This window comes from Nannospalax galili, unplaced genomic scaffold, assembly GCF_000622305.1.
Source record: "Nannospalax galili isolate Female #2095 unplaced genomic scaffold, S.galili_v1.0 scaffold38, whole genome shotgun sequence".
In the NCBI taxonomy this organism is placed as follows: Eukaryota; Metazoa; Chordata; class Mammalia; order Rodentia; family Spalacidae; genus Nannospalax; species Nannospalax galili.
The window spans coordinates 721,686-728,485 of record NW_008342636.1 but is presented as its reverse complement, the minus strand read 5'-3'; the positions used below and the strand labels follow the sequence as shown (position 1 = coordinate 728,485).

Genomic DNA, 6,800 nt, shown 5'->3' with positions numbered 1-6,800 from the left:
GTTTGGACAAGACTGTATAAGGGACAGGGAGAAAGACACTCTGAAAGCTTCTAAAATAACCGTGCAAGGAGAACAGCAGTGTCTGGGGAGGTCTGGGAAGGACAGGAATAAGATGCTGCCAAGATTGATGAAATCCACAGCCATGCTGGAGCCATAAGACTATTCACCTGCCTTCCCCCTCCGGTCACCATGTCCTGGATGTATTCCAACAATCTGTTAAAGCATGGTGGATTACTATGAAGTTCTGGGCGTGCAGAGATACGCCTCACCCGAGGCTATCCAAAAAGGCATACTGGAAGCAGGCACTCAAGTAGCACCCAGATAAAAATCCTGAAAATAAAGAAGTGGAGGGAAAGTTCAAACAAGTGTCTGAGGCCTACAAGAAGCGGGACATCTATGACAAATATGGCAAAGAAGGATTAGATGGAGGAGGAAGAGGTGGTGGAAGCCACTTGGACAGTCCGTTTGAGTTTGGCTTTGTATTCCGAAGCCCAGATGATGTCTTCAGGGAATCGTTTGGTGGCTGGGACTCATTTTCTTTCGACTTCTTTGAAGACCCATTCAATGATTTTTTTGGTAACTGAAGGGGTCCCCCGAGGAAGCAGAAACCGAGGCACGGGCTCCTTTTTTCTCCCTCCTTCAGTGGATTTCCATCATTTGGAGGTGGATGTTCTTCATTTGATATAGGATTCACTTCCTGCGGATTACTGGGTCACAGGGGATGTACTTCCTTCTCGTCAGCATCATTTGGTGGCAGTAGGATGGGCAATTTCAATTCAATATCAAGTTCTACTAAAATAGTTAATGGCAGAAAAATCACTACAGAAAGAATTGTGGAGAATGGTCAGGAGAGAGTAGAAGTTGAGGAAGAAGGCCAGTTAGTCCTTGACTATAAGTGGTAAGGAGCAGCTGCTATGCTTGGATAATAAGTAATTCAAGGCATGCATTTAACAGAATGTTAATAACAAGCACCATTTGAGGATTAACAAGAACATTTTTTTAAAGATTTCAAATGAACTCGACTTTCAGTATAATTGTACCTAATCTAAAGTATTTATAAACAGCTAATTGGAGCCCCTGATTGTCATAAACTTTTGAATTTGTTGTTGGGACCACACGATAGGACCATTTGTTTTTCTTTAAAATTGTTGTAATCTCTGCATGCACTTTGCTTTTTTAAAACGTAATCCAAGGTGAGCCTCTGACTCTGAGTAGTGCTAGGAGAAGACTGTTCTCTAACACCAGTGCTGATCTGCTTCAGTTGTTGGTGTGAGCCCTAGTGTCAGCCTGCTGTGAAGTCAACCTTGCCAGGAGGAATCTTCTACAGAAGTATTGCAGTTCTGTCAGTGTTTAGTGATGACGGTTATCTCTGCATCAATGGCAATACATTTCTGGTTTAGTGTAAATTAAGGCTGTTTTCTAGCTGTGCACGAATGCTGGCGACTTGGCCCGTTCTGACAACTGTTTAAATATGTAATGTTAAGCTGAGGTTTAAAACTGGTAAATTGGGTCATTGTCATTTGCTTTAAGAAAAAACAATAACAAAAAAACACAGATGAAATCTCTCTACGAAGCCCTGTCCCCGCCTGTGCCATGGTCTAAGCAGACAATCTTCCCTGGATAACAAGAGTCCAAGGTAAGCTGGATCAGTTGGCTCCACTCTAGCAAAGAGCCCTTTCTAGGGTAGGCGGGTGGCAGGTGTTATAAAAGAGGCCGTGATCACCCAGAACTCAGTTTTTATTTGGAAAGAGTTTCTATGTGACATATTAACCTCCCTTCAATAGGAGAATGCCAATAAAGCTGGGGCAGGAAGGGTGTTGACTCTTCCTCCCCTGAGAATTTAAAATTAGTCCAAGGTCATGCTGAACTTTCCAAGAGAAAGAAGTTGTTAATTCATTTTCTCCCTTTCCCCTTCTACCAGTTTTGCAGAACTTTCGCTCTTAGTCCACTTGTCAAGTTGCCAGGCTACCCCACCTCCCACTTAGATACGGGCTCCCTGGGTGCATACAGAGAAGTTGAGGGATCATGGGGCACTGAACTAAAGCTTTGGTGAAGTGATGGCTGAAGGGCGTATTCAATGCGATGATGTATCAGTTGTGTGTGTGCATGCATCTGCCTACATGTATGTGTGTGTACATTTTGAGGTGGTGCTAAGTGTATTTTAAGATTTGTTACCAGGCAGAATGATTCAGGATTTGGGACTCTCACCCAGATACACATAAAAAGGGGAATCTGCATTGTGAAATATGATCAGGCCAGCCTCCCTCCTCTCTCTCATCCTACTCATTCTAGTTAGTTCAACCAGGAGTGTATTAATTCTAGGACAATTAAAATGCTGTGGGTGAAAGGGTGAGATTAAAGGGTACAACATCAAATTAGCAGGTGTCTGTTTCAAAATGCAGGTGAGCTGTCAGCCCTGAAGCAATCAGCGAGAGAAAGCCAAGCGATTGCCAACCAATGATGCATGTTAATTTTCATTTCCTTCTGTCCTACAATTTGGATGCACACCAGCCTAAGAGAGCAGGTGACAACAGCAAAGGAGACTTCTGTTCTGTCTGCCTTTGTTTGGGATTTTTCCCGTAAACAGCTTTGGATATGAACAGGGACAAACTGACAGTGAGAAGTGAAATAAATATACCCTATGGCTGATTCATATATTACAATGACTAGCAGGGTAAGTGTCCCATAGATCAAACTGTAACCTGGGATGTATTAGAGGAAAACCTGTATCTAACTTGCAAGGTGACTCTCTCATGACACAGCACTTGTTCAAACAAAAAGTCAGATTTTGATCTTTTTTTCCCTCTCTTTTTTAAAAAAAAATTTTAGTTATTATTTTTATTTTATGTATATTCGTGCACTACCTGTATGTAGGTAAGTGCCCACGTGCAATGCCCGTGGAGGAGAGAGAAGCTGTCGGATCCCCTGGAACTCTGGAACTGGAGTTACAGACAGTTGTTAGCTGCCATGTGGGTGCTGAGATTCAAACCCAGGTCTTCTGCAGGAACAGCCAGTGTTTTTAAACGCTGAGCAATCTCCCCAGCCCCAGATTTTGATCTTTTAAGTTTCTCATAACATCACAACAAAAATAATTTGTTAAACACCAACATGAAAAAAGATGCTTGGAAGGGTGAGGGAAGAAAGGAGGGTCAGAAAAAGTAGGAGCTTTGTAAAATGGCGGACAATATGGAGGCATGGTTTGCTACTCTCCAGGCAATAAACTGGGGAAAGATGAATAACAGCTATCAAGAAGAGGCGAGTGACAGCCACAAATCTCTAGTCAAGCAGCAAGGTAAAGCAGAACAAAAGGCAGAACAGAGAGAATTTTCAGCATCTCTACAGGAGGGATTGAAAGGTCTGGGGAGCCCCTCACCCTGTCCCCCAGTGAGAGGGAGTGACCAGACCTAGTTTTAAGACAAAAGACCTCAGAAAAGTAGCACTGTCCTCTCAGTAACAGACATTTTAACAAAGAGAAAAGGGAGACTGTTGTACCTTATCCACTGGACCCCAAAAAGACCTCCAAGGACCCAACATGCCAAAATGCAAAAGCAAAGGTTTATGGTTTATTCGGGCTTAAGCTCGGTCTCTCAGACCTCACCAACTCAACGGATCCATGCTGAGAGCCCAGAGTAAGGGAGAGTGGAGCGTTTTATAGGTTTTAGACAAGGAGAGGAGGGGGATACCGAAAATACATTTTGGTTGGTTCAAGGAGCCCACGCGCGCCAACATAATTTTAAACTGATTGGATGTATAAGATGCGGCCCTAGAAGTTTCTTATTGGTAGGTGCTCTCAGGGCTGTGGAATATGCTGTTATCTGTGGGGCCAGGAGTCTCCGTTTTTACTGTATTGGGCAGTTTTCATGCCCGGGCTTGCTTAATCTATAGTTTTCTGGAGAGGGGTGGAGAATAGCAAGTGGGGGTCAGGGCATGTCTAGGCATGTCTAAAGCAGCAGCCAAGCATTTTACAGAAGCTAAAAGAGCAATTAGTGTGGGTCTGGAGGGATTGGGGGGTAGCCGGTGAATGAAGAGGGTCTCAGGGTCCTACAATCCCCCCTTGTCTTGTAACTGGGGAACCCAATCATGGGTGCTGGTTGGCCAGCTCACAGGTATCTGGGGGATCATGCTAAGGGGCATATGGGGATTTATGCTACTTGCAGGAAAGGTGCCATCAGCCGATAAGCAGTTCAATGTCAACAATAGATAGGTTAGCAGGAAGGGTCTCGTCGGATGTGGAGCTTGAATGGATTCGAAGGGTGTGGGGATGCCTTCCAGGTGTCTCCCTTGTAATCCTCTGGGACTGCAAAAGTGTCGGCAGGTTTTGCGTGGGAGTAGTGCACCCAAGTTGCGACGCCATCCACTTTGAGTGTGGTGGGAGTCGTCAAGAGGATCACGAAGGGACTCTTCCATTTTGGCTTGAGATTTTTCTGTTGGTGTCTGCGGATGAAGACCCAGTCGCCGGGCCTGAACCTGTGGGGTTGCTGGGGAACAGTGGCTTCATATACGGCCCTGAGTTGCAGTCAGACCCATTGGTGGGTTAACTGCAACCATTGGAGTGAGTCCAGCATGTCCTGGTCTCCCAAGGTCGATACTAGGTCAGCTTGGAGGCTAGGAGTCATGGGAGGGGGGTTTCCATACATGATTTCAAAGGGGGTCAAACCCATCTGGTATGGAGTGTTTCTTACTCTAAAAAGGGCAAAGGGGAGGAGAGCCACCCAGTCTGTGCCAGTCTCTAAAGCTAATTTGGTTAAGGTCTCTTTTAGAGTTCTATTCATTCTTTCTACCTGTCCTGAACTCTGGGGTCTATAAGCACAATGTAGTTTCCAATTGGCCCCCAGTGCAGTGGCTATTCCCTGGCTTACCTGAGAGACAAAGGCTGGCCCATTATCTGCCCCGATTGTAGTTGGGAAACCATACCTGGGCAGGATCTCTTTGATTAGCTTCTTGGCTACCACATAAGCAGTCTCATGCTTGGTTGGGTAGGCCTCAGTCCATCCAGAGAAGGTGTCTCTGAATACTAGTAAATATTTATGCCTAAATTTTCCCTGTTTGATCTCAGTGAAATCAGTCTCCCAATACATACCCAGTCGTGTCCCTCTGCTCTGGGATCCTGGGTTAGTATGGAACGAAGCTGAGTTGGTTAATTGGAAGGCATGACAATGCCTAACAATTTTTTCAATGGCTTGATTTCCTTCCTGAATTTTAACTTTGACCCTTCTTAGTAAGTCTTGCATCCTTTGGGTGCCCATGTGTGATGCTCGATGTATTTTCTTGAGCAATCTTACGCCTAAATTCTGAGGTAGGATAACTTTTCCATCCATTGTCCTCCACCAGCCCTCTAGGCATTGAGTCATAGGGAGAGTGTGTATCCAGGCTAAGTCCTCGGGGCTATAGTGGGGAGTTTTAGGCAGTTCCCTTGCTCCGGGACCAACAAGAATGGGCAGGATCGTGGAAGTCAGGGTGATTTCTTTAGCTGTCCTGTCAGCCAGATTATTTCCCTTCTGGGTGGGGTTGTTTCCTTCTTGGTGACCTGGGCAGTGGATTATAGCTAGTTTTGTTGGGTCCCAGAGGGCTTGCAGGAGGTCTAAGATCTCGTTTATTTTTAATAGTCTTTCCCTCTGCAGTAAGGAGGCCTCTCTCTTGATAGGTGGCCCCATGGATATGGGCAGTGGCAAATGCGTATCTGTGTAGACGTTGAGTCTCTTTCCTTTACCCATCTTTAGGGCTTTAAATGCATATCTGCTATCTGTGTAGACGTTGAGTCTCTTTCCTTTACCCATCTTTAGGGCTTTGGTAAGCGTGATCAGTTCATCTTTTTGGGCCGATGTACCTATTGGCAGTGGCTCAGCCCAAATGACTATCGAGGTGGTGGTGACTGCTCCCCCAGCATGCCTTTTACCATTTCTGATGAAGCTGCTTCTATCCATCTACCAAGTTTCTTCAGCGTCAGGCAGGGGAACATTCTTCAGGTCAGGTCTGATGCAGTGCACCTGTGCCAGAATTTCAGTACAGTCATGGAGTGGGTCCCCGAGATCAGGATCTGGCAACAGCGTGGTTGGGTTCAGGGCCGTCAGTACCTGGAAGGTGATCCTGGGTGGATTTAGGAGCAGAGCCTGATAATGAGATAATTGGGCATTGCTCAACCATCAATGGGGGGGGTTGCTTGAGCACCCCTCGAGGGCATGAGGGGTTACCACAAGCAGGTCCTGTCCTACGGTTAACTTGTTAGCATCCTTAACCAGCAGGGCCACTGCTGCTATAATTCGCAGGCAGGGGGGCATCCAGCTGCTACAGGGTCTAATTTCTTTGATAGGTATGCAATAGGTCTCTTCCAGGGGCCTACTCTCTGGGTGAGGACCCCTTTCACAATACCTTCATGTTCATCCACATATAGACAGAAAGGTTTACTTATGTCTGGTAGTCCTAGGGCAGAGGCCTCTAAGAGCTTGCGTTTTAGGGTTTCAAAGGCCTCTTGCCTTTCTTTCCTGCGTCCAGTTGAAGTCCTGTCCTTCTTTGGTAGCCTCATATAGGGGTTTTGCAATTTCGGCAAACCCCAAAATCCAGAGGTGGCAGAACCCCGCAGTACTCAGGAATTCCCTCACCTGTTTTCTGGAGATTGGTGTAGGTATCTTTAGCACAGTCTCTTTGCGGGCCTTAGTCAACCACCGCTGCCCCTCCCTGAGGATGTACCCTAGGTAAGTCATTTCTTGCAGACATATCTGAGCTTTTTCTGCTGAGGCCCGGTATCCCAAGTCCCCAAGTATGTGGAGTAAGTCCTCTGTCCCCTCCAGGCAGGACTTCTT

General features: G+C 46.0%; 1 pseudogene across 1 annotated transcript; it reads left to right on the top strand.

Moving 5' to 3' along the window:
• The first annotated feature begins 223 nt into the window (after positions 1-223).
• LOC103738635 lies at positions 224-933 on the top strand (annotated as a pseudogene). The gene has a single exon (XR_001872568.1). The product of XR_001872568.1 is annotated as a dnaJ homolog subfamily B member 6-like (transcript).
• The last annotated feature ends 5,867 nt before the right edge of the window (positions 934-6,800 follow it).